Source organism: Triturus cristatus, chromosome 5_1 (assembly GCF_964204655.1).
Source record: "Triturus cristatus chromosome 5_1, aTriCri1.1, whole genome shotgun sequence".
NCBI lineage: Eukaryota > Metazoa > Chordata > Amphibia > Caudata > Salamandridae > Triturus > Triturus cristatus.
Window position 1 is genome coordinate 521,004,535 of NC_140587.1, and position 17,571 is coordinate 521,022,105.

Consider the following 17,571-nt stretch of genomic DNA (forward strand, 5'->3'; position numbering starts at 1 on the left):
CGAACCCACGCACTCAGCAGGACACACCCTCGACCCCCTCTTCACAAGAGGAAACTCCATCACCTTCAGCCACACTACCAAACTCCCATGGACTGACCACCGATGCGTCCACTACACCGTCAGAACACCCACCATCCACAGACACCAGCACCTGCTCCCACGATGAAACTGGACTAGAATCACTGACGACCAGCTAACCTCATCACCCATCATCTCCACCCCAACCATCACGGAAAACGACGACGCCAACACCGCAGCCCGAACCCTGCACAGATGGCTCTCCGACAGCGCCAACACCACAGCCCCCCTCAAGAAAAACAACAACACCCACGCCAAGAAAGCTAGATGGTTCACCACCGAACTTCGAGAGTCCAGACGCACTTGCCGCTGCCTCGAAAAGGCCTGGAGGAACACCAAATCCACAGAAGCCCACAACAACTTCAGAGCCGCCACCAACGCCTACCACCAACTCATCAGAAAAACGAGTAAAAAAGCGATTGAAGACAGAATCTCCACTCATGCACACAACAGCAAAGAACTCTTCAACATCATCAAGGAGTTCACCCAACCCACTAGCGAGTCCACCGACATCCCTCCCTCACAAGACCTCTGCGACAAACTCAGCACCTTTTTCCACCACAAAATCAAAAGCATCTACAACAACTTCGACAAAGACAACCAACACACTGAACCCTCACCAACCACCCCCGACACCCTGAAGCCAGCGATTGACAACTGGACAGTCCTCACCACCGAAGACACACTGAAGACGATGAAGTCAATCCACTCCGGGGCCCCCACGGACCCCTGCCCACACCACATTTACAACAGAGCCGCCGACACCATCACACCCATGCTCTGCCACACCATCAACCGCTCCCTGGCAACCGCCTCATTCCCTGATGACTGGAAACATGCTGAGATCAACCCCCTCCTGAAGAAACCCTTGGTGGACCCCACCGACTTCAAAAACTACAGACCCTTCTTCCTGCTCCTGTTCCCAGCGAAAGTCATTGAGAAAGCCATCAACAGCCAACTCACCACATTCATCGAAGAGCACAACATCCTCTACTCCGCCCAATCCAGCTTCAGAAAAAAACACAGTACGGAAACCGCCCTCCTCGCCGCAACAGACGACATCCGTACCTTACTGGACAAAGGAGAATCAGCAGCCCTCATCCTCCTCGATCTCTCAGCGGTGTTCGACACAGTCTCTCACCGCACCCTAATACGCAGACTCCACGACGCAGTGATACAAGACAAGGCCCTTGACTGGTTCCGCTCCTTACTCTCCGGCAGAACGCAGCGTGTCAGACTCCCCCCTTTCCTCTCAGACCCTACACCTACCACCTGCAGAGTCCCCCAGGGATCCTCCCTCAGCCCTACGCTCTTCAACATCTACATGGCTCCGCTCGCCCCCATCGTCAGAACCTACGGACTCAACATTGTGTCATACGCAGATGACACCCAACTCATCCTCTCCCTATCCAACGAACCCAACACCGCCAGACGCAACTTTCGAGAAGGCATGGAAGCTGTCACCAGATGGCTGAAAAACAGCTGTCTACAACGAAACACCAACAAAACGGAAGTACTCATCATGGGCCCAAACCCAGATGCCTGGAATGACACCTGGTGGCCCCCCGCCCTCGGAAGCCCGCCTACCCCCACGGACCACACACGCAACCTGGGATTCTTCCTGGACTCAGAGCTCAAAATGGACCGCCAGACCAACTCTGTCTCGTCCTCCTGCTTCCACACCCTCCACCTCCTACGTAAGACCTTCAAATGGATCCCCCTCAAACACAGAAAGACCGCCACTCACGCTCTGGTCACCAGCAGGCTCGACTACGGCAATGCACTCTATGCCGGAATAAACAAAAACCTCACACGCAAGCTATAGAACATCCAAAACGCCGCCGCAAGACTGGTCCTCAACCTGCCAAGACACTGCCACATCTCCCAGCACCTGCGAACACTCCACTGGCTCCCCATCGAAGCTAGAGTCACCTTCAAGATGCTAACCCATGCTCACAAGGCCCTCCACGACACCGGACCAGCATACCTGAACAGCCAACTCAAATTCCACGCACCCCAAAGGACACTACGATCAGCCCAGCTCTCCTACGCAGTGGTCCCCCGCACCAGAAAGACCAGATCGGGAGGCCGCTCATTCTCCTTCCTCGCGGCCAGAGCCTGGAACGACCTTCCGCTCCACCCCAGACAGATAACATCGCTCCCCATCTTCGCAAGAAACCTCAAAACCTGGCTCTTCGACAGACCCCCTCCTTGATGGACTGCAACCTGCAAGCCCCCCACACCCCTAGCGCCTTGAGACCCTTACGGGTGAGTAGTCGCGCTTAACAAACACCTGATTTTTTTTTTATATGCAAATCAGTCTTGACCCTGTGCCTCATGGGAACAGTCCAGCCCGAACTGGCAAGCCAGGTCCTCCCTAGACCAGAAACAAGCATCCTAGGACCGGTTTTGGGGTTTCACCCCTCTTCCGCCAGGATAGCTTGATTCCAGTGGCACAGTGAGCCCAGGACCCACGTCTGGGCATACCTGGCGCACTTAGGGCAAGAAAGCAAAAGACACACAATTGATGGATGGAATGCAGAACAAATCAAAACATTCACCCCCAGTCAAGAGATCTGAGCTAAATCCATCATTCTTTTGCTCACCGTACCACCCCAGTTTAGATCTGGCCATATGCAAATCAGTCTTGACCCTGTGCCTCATGGGAACAGTCCAGCCCAAACTGCCAAGCCAGGTCCTCCCTGGACCGGAAACAAGCATCTTAGGACCGTTTTCGGGGTTTCACCCCTCTTCAGCCAGGATAGCTTGATTCCAGTGGCACAGTGAGCCCAAGACCCACGTCTGGGCATACCTGGCGCACTTAGGGCATGAAAGCAAAAGACACACAATTGATGGACGGAATGCAGAACAAATTAAAACATTAACCCCCAGTCAAGAGATCTGGGTTAAATCCATCTTTTTTTTACTCACCATGCCCCCCAGCTTAGACCTGGCCATATGCATATCAGTCTTGACCCTGTGCCTCATGGGAACAGTCCAGCCCGAACTGCCAAGCTAGGTCCTCCCTGGACCGGAAACAAGCATCCTAGGATCGGTTTCGGGGTTCCACCCCTCTTCAGCTAGGATAGCTTGATTCCAGTGGCACAGTGAGCCCAGGACCGTTAAGGCAGGCGTATCTAAAGCGTCTGTCACATCAGAAAGTTTGCTATTGCTACACTGGAAGATTGAAAGGTTATCCGTGGGTGCCTCCTCCACTGTGGCTTTGTTCGCACCCCCCCTGTACTAATCCTATTTCTGGCTAAAACTTGGGTCTTGGCTTTCCCTAAGCTATGGGATGATGGATGACGACCATTAAATATGCTGTAGGTGGGACCTACCTGTGTCTGTATGCTATGATCTAAATTACCAGAAGTGTTAGATTCATGGATACATTCGCATTCAGACAAGAGATTATCAATACGATCAAGTACTCCCCCTCCACTTCCCCCTACTATACATGACTCAGGGTCAGCCATAATAATTTATTTTGCTCTTCTTTTGTTTAGCGGCTTAGGGGCCTTCCTCCTTGGCCTTTCGCTTTCCCACTAGGTTACTAATGCTTGGCACTTTTAAATTAACAAACCCCCGTCAGATGGTACAACAACTCCACAGTTCTTAGTCCTCGGCGGACAGCCGGTGAGAGTGCTGTCAGAGAAGGGCAGTGATACAGTTGTCATGAGGGTGGCCCAGCCCAGTCTCTTCTGGGCTCTGATGGGTGCAGACGGACCCGTCCTTGGTCCAGGCTTCGCCCGCGCATGTCCCAGGCACGCCCGTGTGCGTCTTGCACTGGGACCCGTAGTCCTGGTCCCCCAGTGAAGCAGCGGTAGTGTGGCAGCAAGGAAAAAAAGAACATCCCGCGCTGGGGGAGTGCTGCTCGGTTTTTAAAGGGCCTCCTGACCAGGTGAGCCTCGTTGGCGGCAGGCAGAAGAGCCGCAGGGTGCACTGGGACTCGTAGACCTGGTCACCCGGTGAAGCAGCAGTATAGTGGCAGCAAGGAAAAGAAGAAGAACATGTTGAATATATAACTACAGAATTGTGCCTTGTTAGGTTGATATCTCATTATGTTATGCTGATGTTGTGTTAAATGTGGTGTTTGGCAAGCATACACTGTTTGTTGCATAATAAAATGTCAATAAAACACTTTATATAAAACCATTCTAAAACAAACATTCATGTGTTGTTAAGGCAACTGGACCTAATGCAGCGTTAGAAAATATATTATGTCATGGAACAATGGTTCATGTAATATCACTGATTTTAAACTAGACTTCGTTGTTCATAATTTTGTAAATACAGGGCCTCATTTATGAGGACTTGGTGTAGGGCAGCACAGCAAGTCTTCTTGCTGTGCTATTTGAAAAGGCAGGAATATTTATGAAATAAGGTGAATTCCTGTCCTTTCCCCCTGCACTGGTTCACAATTTTCTGCCTAGCGCCAAACTCGGTACCCTTGCTCAATGGTGCAAGGGTGACTCCATTGCAGCAGGATTATTTTTGTGCAGGAAAGAGCATCTTCTAACACAAAAACAAACCTGAGAGGTGTTTTCCTCTTTCTATGTGTGCAGCACACATGCAAAGAAGAAAAAATGAAAATATTTCTCTTCGTTATACCTGCTCTGGGGAGGTGTAAGGTTTTGGCCATGCCCTGGGTTTATGTGATTAAGTATATCTGGGGCAGTGTCAAAATCCATGGGTGTTGCGTGGGAAAACCCACTGCAACACCCATAGAATGCCTCCTTGAGGCAGAGTAAGGCAAGGCAGCGACTTGCACTGCTTTGTCTTACTCCATATCTCTGAGGACATGCAAAGCCATGCAGAGTGGCTTTGTGTTGCCTCATAGATATGATTGAGAGACTTGCGTCGGTGAGGCATCAAAAAAGTTCTGGTAGCACAAGCCTCTCATAAATAAGCCCCACGGTGCCATCAATAATACAAAATTTTAACCTATGCTTTTATGAAAGGTACTTGCATCTAAAAGGTTTGAAAATAGACTTGCTTTGCGGATGAGATTGCCCTAAGCTAACATACATCTTCATAACAATTATTTTGTCATAAAATATTTTTGTAATTTTTCTGTGTTTAAAAGAAAGAAAAACGGAGAAGAAAACAAAAGTACTTAGAAATGTATTTTAAGGCACAGCATCTTCATGGCTCTAAGAAAGCACAAGACAGCCAGTCTTGTTGCACATACAATTGTATATCTGGAGGAAATGCCAATGTTTCCCTTTTCATATCTGTCAGATTTTAAACGTTCCATGTCTAACATATCATTGCATTTAATTTTCAATTTTTGGGGGCGCTATTTTGTTGTGCAAGGGTTTGTAACTAACTTTACTAACACTCAACATAAAGAACATATAGGGGCAGATGGTAAACACACAGGACCTCATTTAAGAGGAATTGGTGTAGGGCAGCACCCCATGTTTTCTTGCTGTGCTCCCCTTCGACAATGTGAAAGGACAGAAATGCACTGTATTTAGGAAATATGGTGCATTCCTTTCTTCCCCCCTGTGGGGATGCACAAGTTGCTACCTAGGAACTAGGAAGTGGGAACTCTTGTCCCTTGGTGAAAGGGTGCCTTTGTTGCAGGCAGGATTGTTTTTGTGTAGTAAGGGGCACCATTCCTCTTGCAGAATTCATCACACATGTAAAGAGATAAAAGCAAGTAGAAATCCAAATATTTCTCATTGTTACGCCTGCTCTGGGGAGTTGTAAGGTTTGGGCGCAGCCCCAGGTTTAGTGATTAAGTGAAACTGAGCCAACATCAAAATCCATGGGTGCTGCATGGGAAAACCCACGGCAATGCCCACAGAAAGCCTCCTTGATGAAGACTGAGGCAAGGCAGCGACTTTATCTGAATCCATATCTATGAGGCCATGCAGAGCCACGCAGAGTGGCTTTGCATCACCTCATAGATTTGATTGAGAGGCTTGCACCGCTAGAGCATCAAAAAAAGTGACACTCTGGCGGTGCAAGCCTCTCGTAAACAAGCCGCTGAGCTCATATACACGGAGCAATAACAGCCCAGGCTGCCAAAGTGTTTTCTTTCTCTCTCTCTCCCTCCGTCCCCCTCTCTCTATCTCTCTCTCCCTCCGTCTCTCTCTCTCTCTCGCTCTCATACTTTCATTGTCTCGTCTGGCGTGACAAGTGCAGCTTGCAGGAGACAGACATATAGGAATGTGGAAGTCTGCCTGAGATTGTCACACACTCCTGTGAGCAGCGTTCCTCTGCAGCTGGCCAATGACTTTATCCTGAGCCAGGGATACAGCGAGAGAGCGGGGACGTCTAAGGTCGGGCGCAGATCTGAATGGCCCAAATGTTGGGCGAGATGAGATGACATAGGGATTGGTTTGGCTATTCTCCTCTATCCCATGCACGGTCTGGTGGAAGCATTTCTTAGGTAAAACAAGGGTAAGTGGTGCATCCACCTACGCAATGCCAATTATTTAATTCTGGAAAATGTACGCCTCTAATGATTTTCAAGCACTACTTTGCCAAAACCTAAAAACCTGGTACCCTCTTTAATGCAACAACAGAGTGAATTGGAAGCAGATGAGAGGTGTCAAAGAAGAGCTATAATAAGCAGTCTTGTCACTTATCTCGCATCTCCTAGGCTGACAAGCAGACAGAAATACATTATATGTATTACATATAACTCCTTGTGGTACAGACATTTAAAATGTAATGTTTGCTAAAAATCAACAAATGTGGAAAATAAAAGTGATCACTGTGTATTTCTGTTATTTCCATGGGATTTGGTTGATTCATCCACAGATGCTTTCTAATTTTTGTCCAAATATTTTGGCAAATTATTCAGCACACTTCGACTGCTTCTTTGCATTATGTATGAATAGAACGAGTCAAACAAGAGGGGGATGTTATATAGCGAATTTTAAAGAAAAGGATTTTTTTTAAGTAAATTTGAAGACCACAAAAGAAAGATAAAAGTAAACAACACAGAGTTAGACATTTTCATGGACCCCAAGCAATATCTACCATCATATCCCAAAAATAAGTTAATCATAGTTGGGCTAAACTGTGAGGGTCCATTCCTACTAATATCATATCGAAGGGCTAAGTGGGAGCACAAAAATTGACATGCTGGGTTATTTTACCGACAATATTGGATTATGAAAATTTAAATTGTTTATACATATATGTAGAGGAATTACCATGATGGTATATTAAGTTAGGAATGAGCCATTGTTTGTTTGTGACTCATTGAAAGAGGAGTTAGAGAGGCTGTGCAAGGATGATATTTTAGAAATATTAGACACATCGGATTGACTCGTGCCAGCGGTATAGGAACAGACCATGACAGGTTCATGAGACTATGTGCCAGTCTCAGAGACATTAACAACACAATTGTAGTTTGAAACACACCTCTGCCAAACTTTGGAAAGATGTAAACGTAGGGCCCGATTCACAGAACTAACTTAAGACAAAATCCTAAACTTACTACCATTTTGGTATTCACAGAAGAGACTTACTCGTTTTGGTATTCACAGAAGGTACTTACTCATCAATGAGTAAGTGCCTTCTGTGAATACCAAAATGAGTAAATGGCAGTAAGTTTAGGATTTTGTCTTAAGTTAGTTTTGTGATTCGGGACCATCTATTGGGAAGACTAAGTTGTTTTCTTCATCATATTACATCCTTTGTAATACTGTTTGGAACACATCAGTTTACACTCACAGTATTTGATGTAGCATCTGTGATGGGGCACAGGAATCAGAGTCTCTGAAGGCATTTGGATATTTTTGGAAATTGCCATCTTTTGAGTGGTGTTGCCACAGATGTTTGCCTTCTGTTGTTAGACCTGTTTTTGTTAGCCATATCACTACGCATACTTTCCTCCTGTTAACCAGTAGTAAGGTGCTTGTGCCCTCCTTTTAAACATGGCACAATTGACATAGTCCTAATTGGTACATTTAATTCACTTATACATTTCTACTATATGGAACTACATGTATGCAGAGCTTGCAAGTTAAATGCTAGTAGGGGGTTACAGTACTCATTGTGCAGCCTACTAAAGTAGTTCTACAGTACATGTCTCCAGGCCTGCTCCTGCAGCCTGTGTATGCATTTTAAAACTGCCAAATCGATCCAGCAAGATAAACTTTTTGCAAAACAAAGATGATGGGTGGAATGCTGAACAGTGTCAAACATTCACTCCCACATCATTCCAGGGTGGACCTAGCTATATGCAAATAAGTCTTGACTCTGCTCCTCATGGGAACCTGTTCAGCCCGAGCTGCTAGGACTGGCCCTCACTGGACTGGAAAACAAGCATCCTGGACATAGACACGCCTCTAGTAGGGCGCAATGATCTCTGACTAGCAGAAGAAAGGTTCTGCCATGTTGGTTATAGGGAAAGAGAGGCACGGTGGTATAGCGTACAGTACAACACACAGAGGAAGTGCTGTAAAAGTGGGTAGGGTGCACTAGGTAACATTTACCCCATTGGTTAGTAAGTGGCCAAGAGTTTCCCCCACCCACAGGCTGGCAGTGGGCACAAATATGCCCCCTGTACACTTCTCAGAACACTCCTAGACCTGTGAAAAATCAAATAAAGGCCTGCCCAGTTGTCTGAAGGAAGACTAAACCTGCTTGCCTTGTACCTAGGACCACTGAAGTGACTTTAAGGGTCAGTTGGCTGACCTTTTGTTTGAGCTACAAGGACAAACAAGCGACCAGAGGCCTTTCTCCCTGGAAATGCCCAGCAGACCAGTTCCAACTAGACCTCCCTGGACCCTACTTCTGACCTTTGTTGGGGTGAATCCTATCCTCCAAGTGGTGACCCCCAAGTCCTGGACTCTTAGCTGGTGTACTCCTGTCCAAACTTCAAAAGATGGGAGTTAGACATTTTGGAACCAACTTTTCCTCCAAAGAAACGGCAGGAAACTGGGACTGCTGTCGAGCAGAAGCTGTCAATATCGAATTGCAGGTCGAATCCAAATTGCTGGTTTGCTCTGCTGAAAGAGATCTGACTTCCAGAAAAGATTCTAATTCTAAATTTAGAGCGCTTCATCGTGACCAATGTAGAGCAGCATCTCATAGAAGTCAAAGCCTGCCCGGGCATGGACTCCGAGTTCATCCATTCGGAGCTTCTCTGCCATCATCAACAACCACACCAGGCACCCACTCACCAGCAACCCACAGTGGTTGAGCCCTGCTTCAGGTCCAGTTGTCTGTTGCCCAACTGACGACTTATTGAAGACACATTTTCTATAGAAAAAGTTCTAATTCAGAAGGTAAAATATTCCCAAGGACGAACCTGGTCACTGTATCTGACTCATGCTCCATCAGGGATGACTTTAACCCGGTGTAGCGTAACCAGATAACCAAGGTTGGCACTTTTCACTTTTTGGCACTATTAGATTTTTATATCACAAGAGGGGAGACTGTGGGGCTTTTTACTGAGGTCCAGCATAGGCGCCCTGTCAAATCCTACTAACTAATGCTATGCTGTTCCTCAAGGGGTAGAGCGTAGTCAATAAAAGTCAGCGTCTTTTTTAGATATCCACCCGTTGGCCTCAGCATCAAAAACCATGCTACTGATCTCAGTTTTGAGTCTGGTAGTGGGGTCTTCGGTAATGGGGGTGTAGTATCTGGTGTTGTTAAGTTGGCGTCTACACTCACGGTCATAGTCGTCCGTGGATTGGATCACTGCAGCACCCCCTTTGTCAGCTTGTTTAATGGTTATACTGGCATCCTCTAATAGTGATCTAGCCGCTGTTTCTTCAGCTTTCGTGTTATGGTTATGGAAGGGTCTACTCGTGGGAATCCCTGCCAGATCCTTAAGTACCGCCTTTTCGAATGTCAGTATCCCGGGGGGTACCATCCCATTGTTGGGAGTGTAGGTGGAGGGGTTCCTTAGACCCAGGTCCTCAATGTGAAGTTGTGGAGTATCATGAAAAAAAGATCTCAACCGTATCTTTCGGAAGAACTCTTGGATATCACAATTATCCCTGAATCTGTCTGTTCTGGGAATTGGCACATATCCCATTCCCTTCTCCAATACTCTTTGCTCTGTTTCGGTCATGGTCCAATGGGATAAGTTGACCACTATTTCTTTTAGCTCCTGTGTCCCTGGTCCAACTCCTGGTCTCGGTCGTGTGCGCTCCCTGGTCCTGCCACTGCACTCCTTTGTGCGTCACTCTGTTGCGCACTCTTCCTTTGCCCCAGCCTCTGCCTAAAAGAGGGGGGTTGCCCATTGGGTAGCATTGAGGTTGGCCTTGAGGGTAAATGGGAAACTGCCAAAAGGGCGGGGGTGGTGGTGGTCCCTGGTATGCGGGTGCGTTATTATTGTTTGATTGGGGGTGATAGTAACTCCTTCTCTGGGTGTTGCTGCCCCTACTGTCAGAGCTAGAGTCACTGTTAGAGGATCCACTTCTACTAGTGTCCGTCCCATCATCAGATGAATATCCATTTTTAAATGAAGTATAATCATCTTTCAGATAGGGGTACACTGTCTCTTTGTTGAACTTTTCGATATCCTTCTGTAATTTAACAATTTTTTGTTTCAGAAGATATTCTTTATTTTCAGTGATCTCGCTGTTAATTTCAGCCAATTTTGATCTATATGTGGTGGATTGAACGGCTGATTTCAGGACTGTCTCTGCTGCCTGAATCCTGGCCAGTAGGGCGTCTGCCAACCTTTTAGTGGTGTTGATGATCAACACTAGAAGGTCTCTAGTGCATTTCCAGGATACCATACACCAGTCTTACTTAAACACTGGGTCCTCCAGAAACATTCTGGGTAAGATGTTGACAATAAGCCCACTGGGTGCGATGTTGGCCCGCAGATATTCGGTCAACATGGCCCCGTGGAGGGTGATTTTCAACCATTCCCTCTTGAGTGAAGATAATGTGGACCAGTCCTCACCTTGTGACCCTGAGGACACACTTGCTCCAAGACCCAGCAAGGAGGGAGTCTTCTGTAAAATATTGGCTACAGCTTCTTTATTGAAGCTGAGGCCCTGGTTGTCTTCCATATTTGGTGGGTAACAAGTTTTTCCGCTGTTGAGTGTGTAAAGAGTATGGGTCAGTAAGTGTGATTCACACTATTTGGTAACCTAATGTCCCACGGGTGTTACCCGTGCAGATAATATATCACAAGAAGGGGAACTGTGGGGCTTTTTACCGAGGTCCAGCATAGACGCCCTGTCAAATCCTACTAACTAATGGTATGCTGTTCCTCAAGGGGTAGAGCCTAGTCAATAAAAGTCAGGGGACCAACCGCTATCATTGGTCATTGGTCAATGGTAGTGGAGGTAGAACCTGGATTTTTGTCATTGTATTTAATAAACTATTCTCTATTTTCCTAAATTGGTTTGGGATTTTACTCATGTTGCGTTTTCACTTTATTACTGGTTGAGTACTGCCTAAATACTTTATACATTGCCTCTAAGCTAAGCCTGGCTGCTTTGTGCCAAGTAAGCAGAGGGTTAAGCACAGGTTGATTTAGTGACTTCAGTAGTTCACCATGACAAGGAATGTGATTATTACTTGAGATGGCTTCTCACCCCCCTCCACTAATACTCAAGTTTTTTACAAACATAAAATATTTTCACAAAAACATATTTTCTTTGGGATGACAGATGTAACACAATACCCAACTGATTGAGGTTTTGAGGATTTAGAGACAGAGGGAAAGAGGTGGGCATGCAAAACCCACATATGTGCATTGACGGTCGAGACTGTAACTTATTTGGGTTGTAGCAGGAATAAGGACGTTTTAAGACAGAGAGACAAATTGGTGGATTCCGTTAATCAGATTATGGCCATAGCAGGTAAGGGCCAATTTACATCCTAGTTTGGATTAGTGGGGTACTGCTAAAAATTCATGGAAAATTTCTCTGCGAAAATCAAGAATTTTTTATATTTATTGAAGGATTGTAGAAGGCTTCTGTTATGCAGTAAATGTGAAGTGGAGTTTGATAAATCTAAACAAGAAATTAAAAAGGTATCTGAATATGATATGTTGGAAGAAGAGAACTGCACCATTGTCATGAATGATGCCACCACCAATTTAATAGAAGCTGTTTTAATCCAAATGAACATGAGAAAAGAGGTGGTCCCAGCATTTGAATTGAATTACATAAGCTATGTGATGTTTGAAAGTGTTATTCTGTAATGCAGTAGCAAATGTTGGTGGTGCTCTGGGAATCCTGCGTTTTTAAACCATATCTATGGGGTTTGCTGTACAAAGTTCACAGACTAAATGCTGCTGAAAATCATTCTGCCAATAAAGCTATTAGGTTTAGCATCTCTAAGGAGAGCTAGGTGCTTGATAAATTTACAAGAGAGTAACTTCACCATGTAATTTGTTTCAGACAAGACAACTGTAAGGCAGATTGACTTTATAAGGTAAAGACTCAGTTTGGAGAATGAGGAACAGCTGATGGCATGCAAGGATAGTAATGCTGGAATGCAGTGACTGGAAAAAAAGTGTAAAAGCCATTGAGGAACATGAATGGAAATATGCAGTTCAGGAAGATAAGGAATTAGTAAACATTGTGGTTAGGTTGAGAGGAAGCTGGCTAAAAGATAGTGTTGATTGGTACAAGTTTGCTGTTGCAAAGGAATTAAGCGATTACGAGTGAGCAATTAAATGAGGTATTACATTAATTCCCCCAAAGGTTTTGCAGGAAAGACTAGAGTTGACTTACCATGGTCAGTTGACTCTCAGCACATTTAAGAGGTGTTTTACACAACTGTATTGGTGGCAGTGTATGGACAGTGAACTTGAAGTGGGGTGATTGGTCAAGAACGGTACTGTATAACAGGCAAGTGATAAAGTACATAAAACTAAAATACAACCATTGACGCATGTGGAATATCCAAATAATCCATGATGGGAGGATGTCAGAGACGCCATGGGATTTATTGATAATCTGGGTGCATTTATTACTTTTGTATTGCTATTAATATGTGGCCATTCTAAAAGTGAAGAGATTAGATTTGTAAGCACTGTAACTACACGCCACACCGAATAGTGTCAAAGAGAGAACAAACTGAATGATTAGGCCTGGTGCCAATACTCTTCCATGGAGAGAACCCCAACTTTGATCAGGCTTTTATGATCAGGGCTTTATATTTTCCTTCTTCAGAACTGCAACCTCTTCAAAAGTGCAGGTTGTCCTATCCACACCGCTTCAGATTTATGAACATTTCTTTTACCTCTTGCCTCACTAGTTGGAAAATGCTACCTTCGAATTCTTATAAATTGGGTTTTGCTCTGCTTGTGGGTAAATATGACTTTCGGATTAATGTAAGATTCAAACCAGCTTATTAATAATACTAATATTGACCTTCTCTGACCCTTTGTTCCTGTTGGAACCAACAGTGTCTGGTTGGCTGAAGGGATGCCCCCGCTTTTGGCAACCACATAACATGAAAACCCTGATCCCTCAGGACCCTGGAAACAATATATGACTTTTCACTCAGTCACTCATCTCAAAGAAGTACATAGAAGAAACAGTTGGGTGTGTTTACAATACAATTTATTGCACAGTCGCTCTTCGAGTACTGGTTATTTGTGCTGCAACAACTGTTGGACAGTAGCAGAGAAATATGTTCAGCAGTGCAGTAAATAAAAGTGCATTGTGTAGTTCTACCATTTTGCAATAGTAATGAACACATACATGAATACAGAATGCATAAGATAAAGCCTAAACTCCTACGATGCCTAACTAGATGAACCTAAGAGTACCTAGCATGTGTGTAGGTCTTACAGAGCCAAGAATCCCCCTAGGATTTAGTCTGACCCTATTGCCTTAGTGGAACTTCGTCCTGATCTCGAGCTGGACACCCCGGGAGGGGTGGATGGACCTCTGCCAGCTGGAGCTTCGGCATGAAGAGGTTGCCGCATTTCAGGTCAGAGTGTCGGGATGGAAGTCTTGGTCCCCTCTGCCTAATCAACCGAGGGAAGGTGTATTTATACCCTAGGTGCTTGACCACTTGACATGGGTTAGCCACTGTTGGACATGGAGATGACGTATTTAGGATGGACCTTCTTCTGCTGAGGAGGAGGTGTGGAAGGCGGTGTAGAGCCCATTCTTGGAATAGCGAAGACGTCAGTGAGCCCCTCCTTCTGCTCCCAGAGCACACGTCAGATAAGGGACAGCCCTCATTGCACGTAATTGTGTGGGGAGGGCAGCTAATGTAGGTGAAAGGTTCTTTAGTGGATGAAAGGGCATGCCTGTCTTTGTGGCACGAAGGATTTATGCCTCTGAAACGATATGATGGTGCGCACCTATGTTAGGGCCTCAATACAATATATATCACCCACTTCTCTCTATGGACAACCATAAATAACCCATTAAAACCAAAGTACGTGACTAAAATAGGCATTTGCATATAATTTGCAGGTAGTTGCATTAAAGTGGTTTATGAGCTGAAAAAATAGCAGTTTAAAAATATGTAGAAACATTCTAAAAGTCTAAGAGGGAATAAAAGAAAATTACTATTGAGTCTGTGGAGACAGTAAAAATCTATAGTGTCAGTAAAAGAAAATACTCTGTAGAGTCGGAAGTTACTTCTAATAGTTCCTTTTTATAAAATTGAAAACTGTTACAGGCTGGTCAGAAGACCATGCTTTCTTAGAAAAAAGTACATTTAGAGGGAAAACTCCAAGCACTCGGTGAGTGTTGAAACAGGAAGAGAAAAATATGTTCCAGGACATGTTTAGCCAAATAGAGATAAAAAAGTGCTAGCTGGGAGACACAACATTTTTGTAGCTAGTTACTGCAGAGAACGGACCTTGTAACACCTCGCAGAATCGTTGAGGGAGCACAGATGGCACAGTGCTGCCAATTGTTGGTTCTGAGGCAGCCGGTGCTGTGATCGATACCTGAGTGCTGGTAAGGGAAGCAAAAGGCACCCTCGGGATTTGCAAGGAATGCTTTGGTTTGATGGGAATACGCTTGGGATGCAGCCAAGCATGGGATCTCAGCGGTTCCGACCTGTTGGTAAAGGCCAATGGCGTTTTCTTTGGAAGTGTCAGACAGATGATGACCATGCATTCTTCACTGCAAAAACAGACATCGAAGAACAGGTACGTTGCAGTCCTTTCAGACTGTTCTTTAAATATTAGCAACCATGAGGAGCTTAGTTTCTGCTGGCGAGATATTCCCAAGGTGTACCACACTGCTTGTATGGGAAAGATACAACCCATCAAAAAGGAAAGGGGCCGTCTGTATTTAAGAGTGCTATTTTGAAAAAAGAAAAAATATGTCTTGAGCAGAATTGAAATGAAAAATAAAAGTGCTGCAAAAGCATGGTTTTCAGATTGCTTAAAGCATTTAATTTTACAAAGGAAACCTTCATTTCACTACTGTCAGTGTTGGGGTTTCTAGCCAAAAAAGGCACAACTTCCCTACACTGTAGGATTTCACTACCTCTGGATGTTATCTGTGCATAACATAGGTCTGGCCTGTGTATACTATGTTAGGTCCTCAATACAATACATAAGAGAACTGTTGTGGAAATGTTCCTTCAACCCAGCCAATCTCTCTCACTAGTACCTTGAGCCAATATGTCTTCTTGAGGGGCCAGGTGTGGAGAGAGAAGTTGGTCCCCCATGATAATGGTCAAATAAGGGAACTACCGATGAATAGGGAGTAACACAGTGAAGCCTCTCAATAGAAGGATGCACCCCGATCAGTACACGATGATCCGGGTCATACCCAGGTAATCCGGGCATAGTGTCCGGTGCGCGTTGGTATGAGTTGCACTAGACACTTCAGATTTCAAACACAAGAGTTGTAATTCCTTACCTCCTTGGAAATGAGGGACAATGACCGGTGCACATTGAGATGGGTTGTTCCAGGCAATGCCACACACACAGTTAAGAGTTGCAAATTTGTACCTCCCTAGAAATGAGGCACAACGTCTGATGCACGATTATACAGTTGTACAAGACCAGTCTGGTCACACAGATACAGGTGCAAGTTCAGAAGAACCACATGAAATAGAATGAGGCACTACTATGGGTACACCCCAACCTCTGAGGGTTGCACCCTGTGAACCGGACACCACACGCAACGAGCGTGCAATAGGCGGGTCGCACAAGAGAGATTTGGCAAGATCGATAAAAACAGGCCACGCGGGGTCCCACACCGATTAATCCGCTCACCACCACTAGATGCTTATTCGAGTCAGGGTCCATGCAGTACAGGCACCACACACCTTAGATGCAAGCAAGATTTCTGGGCTCTGCACTAGACAATCCGGTCTCAAGACAAAAGTCTTAGTTCCACGCTCACACCGAGCTACCGAATAGGATTCAGTAGCTCTATGTGGGCACTTGAGAGGGCACCACTTTCCATATGTAATAGGTAGATGGTGTAGGGCCCTCAAGGGAGATCGTTGATGTCCCTGAAATCTCCTGGAGAACAGGAGGCCAACGGTTGGGCCCTTGGAGAACACACTTCAGGGTGCCCCAGTTCAGCAGGTCCTCGCCCCAGGCCAGCCATTAGATGGACAGTCATCCTCCATATATACCACAGAGTTCTCTGGCAATGTTCACCACACAGTCTGGGTTCTCCAGTCTCACCTCTGCACAAGCCTATCTCACCACTTGCTGAAGGATGGCACCTGTAGTTATACTGTTGTGTGTCTATGAAGTTAGGGGTGATTTAGGATGTTTCCCTTTGAACTACAGATGTCTCCCCTAAATTGTGGGCCTGTCTGCCATGGGACCGTGGAATGCAGATCTTAATCTTTAGTGGGGGCCACAATTCGGCTACTAGGGCTAAGTGTCAAAACCTCTATCTTCACTCTATCTAATTCTGCCCTCATATGGCAGAGGTCTGTCGTTGCCATGGGTTGCCCATGGTTTAGGCTGTTGCTTAGGGAATGCACAAATGTGCTGCCCTGACCTCTGGTGTCCACTGGAGCAAGGCACCACTGTCCCGAAACTCTTGGATCATAGAATTGTCCATTTTCTATAAGTGACATTAATAAGCGAAGTATGAAGAAAAAAAACGCCACCAATGGAATGCGTTTGGCATGGCAAATCCATTGATAGGAAACATGATGAGGCTTCTCCGCTGTAATACACTATTGCAGCCCGAAGTAATGACAACCTCTTCCCCATGAAGAGCAGGCTTTATCAGGGGTGAAAACACATACAGGTATTCCTCATGATCCTGTGTGCACGGGTGCTATTGCACACACAGACCCGCGATGGCAGGTTGGTCATATAGCCCGCAGCACCAGAAGTGCAAGTGCACCCGCGCGATGGCAGGCAGCAAACACAGTCAAGGGCACCATAGGTGCGGGTGCGCACACACAGCGGTCTGCAATAGCAGACTGCTCGTGAGTTTAATCGCGATACATGCCAGTGCGCACACACCGGTCTGCAATGGCCGACTGTCCCATGTTTCAGAATATCAAATTAGTGCCACTTTTCTTTACGGGCAGGAAGGGTGCGTGAACTTTCCCATGGCAAGGAGAGGCTGGGCACATGGCCCCAGCGCGGCCTTA